Source organism: Silene latifolia, chromosome 2, assembly GCF_048544455.1.
Source record: "Silene latifolia isolate original U9 population chromosome 2, ASM4854445v1, whole genome shotgun sequence".
Lineage (NCBI taxonomy): Eukaryota > Viridiplantae > Streptophyta > Magnoliopsida > Caryophyllales > Caryophyllaceae > Silene > Silene latifolia.
Window position 1 is genome coordinate 87965011 of NC_133527.1, and position 9807 is coordinate 87974817.

General features: G+C 37.9%; 1 non-coding gene across 1 annotated transcript; it reads right to left on the reverse strand.

The window, feature by feature from the left end:
• Positions 1 to 4881: 4881 nt before the first annotated feature.
• Positions 4882 to 4988, reverse strand: LOC141644591 (small nucleolar RNA R71). The gene has a single exon (XR_012544204.1). It is a non-coding gene; the product is annotated as a small nucleolar RNA R71 (small nucleolar RNA).
• Positions 4989 to 9807: the final 4819 nt, after the last annotated feature.

Sequence of the window (9807 nt, forward strand, 5' to 3'; positions counted from 1 at the left end):
ATGCTTTACTTGTTATTTACAAGTATTAATAAAACGATAAATGTTAAGTTTTCCACTATTCCGTTATCATATTGTTCTATTTCTTTACCACAATTTATATACGATATCATTTCGATTTTAATTCAAATCTCCATCAAAACATCGTAACTAAAGACAAATTTGAAATTTTCTACTAAAAACCTCGTATTATCCATTGCAAGGATCTCTTGTGAACACTATAGATAAAAGTTATTCGTGATCAAAAGGGTTTTTGATTCTTGACTAACATATCTACTTACAATGGATTGTTTCTCATATGCTTAATAGAGTTAAGTACTTTGAAACGTTACATCATTTTGGTAACTAGATTTGTTGGAAATCAAAATTGACCAAAATACCGCAACCACTTCAATAAAATGTTTTAAGACTAAACGAATAAATTGAAGAGTAGTCTTCATGAAATTCAATTTTGCTTCTCTAAGCAAAGACTCATTGAAAATAAGTGGGAGCATTCTCTTAACCGTTAAGAAAAGGACGAGGTTCAAAGAAGTAAAATTAGAATGGAATTGATACAAGGTAATGTCAAAAGTAAAGTTATTGTGAATAACGATACTAAACCTATCAATCCTGACAGATAAAGTTTCCATTGTCTTAATTGTTGGACGCTAGAAAGGAAACTACCCCAAATTATTCAAGAATCAACAAGTTAGTTGTGGGACATCTAATGGGACCTTCTTCTTTAAATGTTTATTTGATTGACATAAATTTTGCTAGTACTACTTCGTCAATATTAGAAACCAGTGGTGGTTTTCATCATTGTATTTGATACATAGGATGATTAGAATATGACGACTAGCAACAATGATGTTGAAAGATAGAGTCATTGTGTACTCAATCTAGTTTTTGGGTTTAGAGTTGTACTTAATTATGACTATTAAGTGCATAAACTCTAAATAAGAATATAAACTTGTTAAGATACAAAAGAGGTTTCACTTTTGTGACCCTATACACCATGATTTGATGTGTGGCTAGCCCATTATCAAGGTGATTATATTCTAAACCAAACTAGAATGATATATCATGTAGATGATGCAAGACTCAAATTGATAACCCAAGATTGAACCTTAGATTCTGGAATGATGAACGCAAAGAGTTATCGAGTACTCTTGAAACCATTATATCTTATGGTATATGCGTATCTTGTATTCAAAGCAAGATGTCTCGTGCCTTTTGGTTAAAAAGGAGATCGAGGTTGTAAATCATTGATCCAAAATAAGTTGATCATTTTCTTTTACCAACAATTTAAGTTGACGCTAATGTGTTCACTTAATAAGGTAGATAGAGAAATCTTTGAAGAAGTTCAAAGAGTTTAAGGAATCACGATTTAGTCGTGATGGGATTATCAAAGTGAAGACTTTGATATAAGTCAAATGAAATGTGATATAGTATCACAAGTTAATCTCTCTTAGCACGCATTATGGGATAATGTGTGGTTGGATAAGAAATCAAACGCTATTTGATATGGTTTGAACTTTAATCAAGTTACTTTGAGTTACTTGATCCTTTTGGGGATTTTATCATTTTGTCTAAATTATTTTTCCACTAAATCTAAAACAAATCATATGAGATATGAAATGGTAGGGTACCATGTTTGTAAGTTTTCAAAAGAAACAAATGCTCATTTTTCCTTATTATAATCACGAGTACGACGGGTTTGTGGCTCGTGAAGCTGTCTTTCTAAAATACAAGTTTATTTCTAGAAGACAAAGTGGGAGAAATTATTCAAGAGCCACAAAGATTGTTATGTCGCAAGAAACTGTTTTTTCTTGGCGACATGAGACATTTTGTGTGAGACGTGATTATTCAAGAGCCACAAAGAATGTTATGTCACAAGAAACTGGTTTTTCTTGGCGACATGAGACATTTTGTGTGAGACGTTGTTTCTTCAAAACCTAGGAAGTTAAAGTTATCACTTGTTGAAGATGATGAATTAGTGTTACTTTTAGAAAGTAAAGAGCTTGCAACTTACAAAGAAATTTTTTGATTCAAGTTGATTACTTCTAGAAAGTAATGAACATATGACTTACATAAGAGTGTTTAAGTCACAACTCAATACAAGGCTTAGAGCCATGAAAATCCGAAATAAATTCCAAGTGAATTGTTAGATATCAAAGCTTGATTGGTTACAAAGGGTTTTGCACTAGTTGAAATGCTTAAGGCTATTTGGATCTTCTCAGGGATTGTGTTTCATTATGAGATATATATAGCGAATGAATCTAAAACCCACTTCTTCATAGAAGGAATGTATTCGATACATGTTATGAGTTTTGTAGATTCTTACAATCCTAAAGATAATGTGAAACTTAAGAGAGGGTCTTAAGTAGGACATCAATGAGTTGGAATCAATGTTTTGATCATGTTATAAAACTTTTTGATGCGACCATAATTGGCGCATATTTAGCCCCCGAATTACCATTGTTTCTATGCTTTTTAGTGCCTATTTGGGTCATTTCTTATCTTTAGATCTTTGTTTTGCATATTCTTTGAGATTTTGATCCCTTGGTAGGAAAGGAGTAAGAATCTTGCATTTTCATGGCAAAACGAGGCTAAATGGATCGTATTCAATGACCAAGCATCAAGGAGAGACAAGACTAGAAGGCCTTTGTACATAGCTAAGTAGAAGATCAATGTTGAGAAAGGATCCTTGAGTCCCCAAGGAAATCCCCAAGGATTCTATGAAGAAAAGGGAAGAAAAGAAGAAGGAATGACGCTGTAGAAGAATCCGAACGGATCATCCATGATCCGTCCGTCCGCCCACTCAATCCGAGCGTCCTTACCCCGAGATCCGCTCGGATCCCCAGGCCCAATCCGAGCGTCTTCTGCCTTGATCCGCTCGGATCGTCCATGCCCCATCCGTCCGTCTCGACCTCCATCCGCTCGGATCACGATGACAAACATGGTTTCGTCCTTCAAGTTACAAAATGGAGACGCCCTTCTCTCATTGAATACCGGAGTCTCCTTGCTCAACTTAAAAGTGTAATTACTAGTTTAACCCTTAGTTAACCCTAATGCATCCTCCCTAATTTTCACTATAAATACCCCATTAGTCTAATTAGAGGAGCATGTTCTTCTTATCAATAATTAGTGTAGCTAATATCAATCAAATCTCTCTTCAATATTGTAATCAAATATTAATCAAGTTTTAATCCAAGTTTTAGTTCCTTAATCTCTCTCTTGTTCTTACTTTATTTTGGGTAATTGAAGATTATTTGGGTTATTATTGGGAGATTGACAACCTCTCAATCTAGGATTCAAGTACTTCTATTATTCTTGCTTTATTATTGGAATCATTAGTAGGTATAATCTCTTAATCCCTTTTTAATTATTGCTAATTACTTTCATTTATTCATCATGTTTCATTATGTTAGTATGATTGACAACCTTTCTAGCATGATCAATATGATAATGAGTGAGTAGTTTCTTAGCTAGGGTTTAATGGGTGATTAGGGGAAACCAACATGGGGAATGATTCATGCTTAAATCAATATGCTTTCATATCTTATTTGCTTGCTTGTTTTGATCTTAATACATGCACATGTTATGTTTGATGAAATGCTAAGCCTATGAATCCTTGCATTTATTATCATCTACTATCTCTTCAACTTGACTTGTAAGACATAACCCAACTCGAGTCTTGTTAGATCATGCATGTGTTAAGTAGGAAAGATTAAGTCGACTTGTAGGTGTTGTACAATCTATGTGATTCGGCTCCGGACCCAAACTTTCCTAGGATTGTAAGATATAACCCAACTCAATCCATCACAACAATAATTGCTTGCTTATAATTTGAGAACATGTTTGTATGATCATATCCCATGAATCCCCTATGAACCCATGACACCCTAGTGCTTTTAATCAATTGTTTACACCCTTATTCCATTTACCTTGTTAGTTTATTTTCATTGCTATTTTAGTTTAGTAACCTTCTACATCAACCCAACTTGTGACACCCCTAGACACCACTAGTAGCAATAGAAATCTTCGTTTTCAATACCCGTCCCTTGGGATCCGACCTTTACTTGCCCCTTTACTAATTGTAGAGTTGTTTGTGAAGTATAAATTGTGTTTTGTATCGACCATTGACCAACGACCACATATGTTTAATTGTGAACACCAAATGGCCTCGATCAAAAATGGCGTCGTTGCCGGGGACGGTGTTTAATTGATTTTAGATTTCTTTTGTTATTTTTAGTTGTGTCTTTTTCGCCTTGGGGAAGTAAAACTCCTCAAGGAATGTTCTAATTGTTTTCTAGTTGTTTGATATTTTGCATGTCTAGAAGGTTACAAAGAGATTTGTTACCTTTTGACCGTGAAATCGAAAGAACCTTGACGAATAATAGGAGACTTGTTAGGAGGAATTTGGGAGGTATTGGTGAAGTTGTTCAACCCACTAGTGAGTTTGTCAATCCTTTCGCAATAGAAGGAGAAGAGAACCCATTAAACAATACCACACAAAATCCACCTACAATGCCTAAATTCTCGTCACACTCTATACCCACCGAGGAGGATCTACCAAACGGTACTCCTACCCCACAACATCTTACCGGAAACTTTATTGCCAAGTCCGCCTTCATCCAACTAGTTGAGAGGAGCCAATTCGTGGGAATGCCTAGTGAGGACCCTCATTCTCATATGGAAACATTTTGTGATTATTGTGAAGCTATCTCTCAAACGGGCGTGACTCAAGACCAAATAAGATGGGTCTTATTTCCTTTTTCGTTAATCGGCAAGACTTTAAAGCAATGGTTGAAGGGCCTTGATAAGACCACCCTTGGAATAGATTCTTGGAAGAAGTTAGCTCTCGCTTTCTACAAAAAATTCTACCCACCGGAGAAGACCAATATGCTAAGAGCTCAAATCACGAGTTTTAAGCAAAGGGATGAAGAGTCTTTGTATGAAGCTTGGGAGCGGTTCAAAGGTGTTTGTCGCTCATGTCCTCACCATGGACTTAGCGAATGGTTTTTAGTGCAACAATTTTGGAATGGTTTATATGAAGATTCAAGGAACATCCTCAATATGGGATCAAATGGAATGTTCACCGAAGTTGATGACAATCAAACATGGAACAAGATTGAGGAAATGGCGGTCCATAATTCGCAATATAGTAGGCCTCGCAAGGCTACTAGAGGAAAGTATGAAGTGGACACCGTTACTCAATTGGGTGCTCAACTTAGTGCTCACATTGACACAATCAACTTGAAATTTGAACAAGCTATGGCTAGACTTGAGGAAAGCTCAAAATCATCAAAGCATCATGTCAATGCCATGACGGCATCCTCATCAATCCCAAGCGGGATATGTGAGAATTGTGGAACCTTGGGCCATGACTCAAGTGAATGTAGGGGAACGACCGAACAAGTCAATGCTTTCCAAGCTTACAAAAGTGGCACCCCTTATTCAAATTTTTACAATGAAAACACCAAGTTCCACCCAAATCTCTCATACAAGAGCCAAAATGTCCAAAACCCTCAAACTACATACACTCCACCACCCATGAGAAATCAAAATCAAAGACCCTTTTTCAATCAAAACCAAGGCTACCAAAATCAAAATCCATACAATCACCACAATGACCAAAGTTTTGATGTCCAAAAAGCGGTCCTTCAAATGCAAAAAAATCAACAAGAATTCTTCACCCAAATGCAAAAGGATAGCCAAGCAAAGGATACCACCATCAACAACATTTTAGCTCACACCAAGATGTTGGAAACACAATTGACCCAACTAGCATCTTCAAGCTCATCAAGACAAAAGGGGCAATTACCACCTCAAAGTAACCCCCTAGACATGAAACGGTTAGTGCCATTCACTTGAGAAGTGGTACAAGATATGAAGCCCCGAAGAAGCAAGTTGAGGATGAAGTTGTGAGAGCTAGTGAGAATGAAGTTGTGGTGGAAGGTCCCAAAGAAGGGGAATCATCAAAAGAAGAAAGTTCAAAGAAAAATGAAGACAAAACCAAAGAAAAGGAGCCCATTGTGATTAGACTTCCTTTTCCAAGTCGTCAAGCCAAGCCCAAATTTGATGATCAACTTGGAAAGTTCATGGAAATTGTAAAGAACCTAGAAGTCTCAATTCCTTTCACGGAATTAATCAATCACGTTCCGGCCTATGCAAAGTACATGAAAGATATCCTCACAAAGAAGAAGTCAATCCGGAAACTTGAGACTATCGCCTTCACTAAGGTGAGTAGTGCAATTCTTCAAGGGAGTTCACCTCCAAAGTTAAAGGATCCGGAAGCTTCTCAATACCGTGTACCATTGGCGACACAACGATCAACAAAGCCTTATGTGATCTAGGGGCTAGTGTGAGTGTCATGCCGTACTCGGTGAGTAAAAGGTTGGGAATGGGAGAGCTCAAATGTACCAACATCACTCTTCAAATGGCCGATAGATCGACGAAGACACCGCTAGGGATATGGGAAGATGTCCCCGTGCGAATTGGGAAGTTTTTCATTCCGGTGGACTTTGTCATTGTTGATATGGAGGAAGATTCCAACATTCCAATCATCTTAGGAAGACCTTTCCTACACACCGCGGGTGCGGTAATTGATGTGAAACATGGAGAGCTCACTTTAGAGGTAGGAGATGAAAGCATAACTTTTAATCTTGACAAGACCATGAGAGCTCCTCGTTTGCATGAGCCATGTTTCATGATTGATCATTATAGCCGCAAAGATGAGAAGAAGAGATCGGAACTCCAATGGAAGAAGAAAGTTGAAGATACTCCATTCAAAGAGCAAGTGAATTATGAAAAGGAGAGCTTGCAAAGCTCATCAAAATCAACCAAGGAAGAAGAAGATGGCCTCATTGGCCAAACGAAGAAATTGGGAGAGTTGTCTCCATCCAAGCAAGAGATTTTCAATGATCAACTCAATGAAGTTTGTGGTCTTTGGGACGACGAATTTGAAGGGATCTTTAATCCCTACATTGGACATGCCATCGATCATGATCAACAACAAGAACCACGGTCTATTGAGGACCTCTACCACAACAATGAACAAGCTTTTAATTACTTCTTCGAGGTGTTGAGCAACATCAACAACACCTTGAACATGCCTCCTTGACATCTCATCAAGAATGAGAGTTTGGTGGAGTCCTCCCTAAACCACCACTTGTAAATATTTCTAACTCCCTAACTTACATTTAATTTTTGCATTGCATTTTTGTCATTTTTGGATTTTATTTACCTTGATCAAAATAATTGTCATGAAAAGAGAGAAGTGAGGGAGGGACTAATGATTTTAATTGATTTGTAGTGATTTACCTTAGTGTGGGGATGGGAATTGCCTAGGCTATTCACGCCTTAGTAGTGCCCCCACAATGAAGAACACAAGATTTGAAAGAAAGAAAGAAAGAATGTTAAGGAATGGGTTTGCGCAAGGATCCGTGTAATCAAGGAAGAATCCGAGCGGATTCCGACAATCCGCCCGTCTGCGGAGGATCCGAGCGTCCAGGTGAGAAGACGCCCGTCTTGGGCTGCAAATATTGAAGAATTCACATGTCATTAAGGAATCCGAGCGGATTTACGGAAAGACGCCCGTCTCCCGGATCCGTCCGTCTCTCGGTAAAATCCGCCCGTCTTGAAGTCAAGAAAAACAAGAAAAATCTCTGGATGAGAATCCGTCCGGATTTCCCAAGAGACGCCCGTCCCTCAATAAAAATCCGAGCGGATTTCCCCAGGAGACGCCCGTCTTTAGGCGGGATTTTTAAAATTTGAAGCTTGAAAATCCGAGCGGATTGCGCCTAATCCGCACGGATCGTGCCTGCATCTTCGAGATTTTCGTTTCTTTAAATACCCCCCCACCTTCATTCATTCATTCATTCCTTCATAAACACTACTCATAACACCAAAACCCTCATCCTCTCCATCTCAAACACAAAAACCCTCAACAAAATCACCAAAACAAAATCAAACCATCCTTCAAACATCAAATTAATCACTCCATCTTCAAGAAAAATCAAAACCAAGCACAAAATCTTCACCCTTTGAGTCGATTTTTGTTCTCATAAAGGCAAAGCCTTTCACTTTCAAAATCGATTTGGGCATTCTACAAATTGAAGATTTTTGATTCTCTACTTGGTTTGTTCATCAAATGGCAAGAACAAAGGGAGCAGCAAAGGCACCAAAAGCAAAGGCTCTCTCTCAAAGGCAAAAAGCTCTACAAACAAAGAAAGCTTTGGCAATGGTGGTGTCAACACCAAGCTTGGTAGTGGAACAACCTCAGCAAATTTCTATGGAAGCATCACCTTCTACTCCGGTAATTAATCAACTCTTGCATTATCCGGAGGTAACTTTCATCTCCGATGACCATAGAAATTCATTTGTCAAGTTTGCTATGAAACAAATTCAATCCACCAAGTTCATATGTGAAAAAACCTTAGAGAAGCTAGGTGTCCTTGAACAAACAAGAGTCTTTTTCAATGCCATGGGTTTGAAGAAATTGTTTGAAATGAACAAGCAAGCTTATGAAGATCGGAAAAATGCTTATTTGGCTCAATATCCTCCCCTCCTACATCTAGCTAAGCAAGGACTCCTTGATCCATCTTGTCCTTTGCCTAGTTGGGCGGATAGAGAAGCCTTATTTCCGGGTGCATCAAGGGATGTGGTGGAAGGCAATGAGGTTGTTGGAAATGATGAGGAGATTGATGATAATATTGAGGAAGAAGCAAGTGGAGATGAAGAAAGGGATGGTGAAGATGGTGAAGATGATGATGAGGAAAGCAATGAAGAAAGTGCCAAGGAAAGTGGCAATGAGACCACTTCTCATGAGGGAAGTGATGGTGATAGTAGCATGATGGAAGACTAGCCTTGGAGATTCCTACTCTCCCACGGTTTGTCTATATCTCTTTGTATTTCATTTCATTTTGATCATTGTTGGTTTAGTCCTAGCAACACCAAAGGACTCACACCTCGGTTCCTTTGAGGTGTTCTTTATTGTTCCCATTTTTGAAAATCCAAAATGACAATCTAGTCTCATGCATAGCATGTGCATGAACTCCCCCATGTCTCGACATTAGCAATAGTGTCTTACTTGGTTTGGGGAAGTTAATGCATACGCAACGGGAGGTAATTTAAATTATCCTCTCCGTCATAACAAAAATCATGCATCATGTAGTATAGCTTAGTGTAGAATTGCATTTAGCATAGAAATCATGCATCACTCTTGCATAATTTCCATCATTTTGGCCATTGAGGACAATGCCCATATTAGTGTGGGGATGGGAATTCTAACACTTAACTTTTATCCAAAAACCATAAAAATTGAAAAATTTCAAAATCATAAAAAATTGAAAAATTGAAAAACCAAAAACAAGCTCATTTCCTTTGTATATATTGTCTTGCATATATTGTTTGTTTCATCCTTGTTCACTTTGATCGACTACGCCACATCCGAGACATGAGGATATTGAAGACCGCATGGTATGATCTTTCCAATCTCCTTTTTCCTCTTTATGTTAATGACTATGTGGCTTTATTTTGATTAATGCGGTAAAAACAATGTGAACTTAGGATTGCATTTAAAATATATGTCATACTAGTTGGTAGAATCATTCGCATTAGGATGTTTATATGTTAGTTGCATCATGGCATGTAGTTTGCATGTTAGAAAAATTTTGCGAAACCATCTACTTGGGAAGCTTGGCAAGTGTATATAGGCCCTAGTAGATGCTTTTTATTCTTAAGACTTTGCTTGTTAGAATACTTGTAAAACACCCTAGGATGTGTCATGCTAGTATCCTTTGACCCATGGTTTAAGGCCTAGTCAAG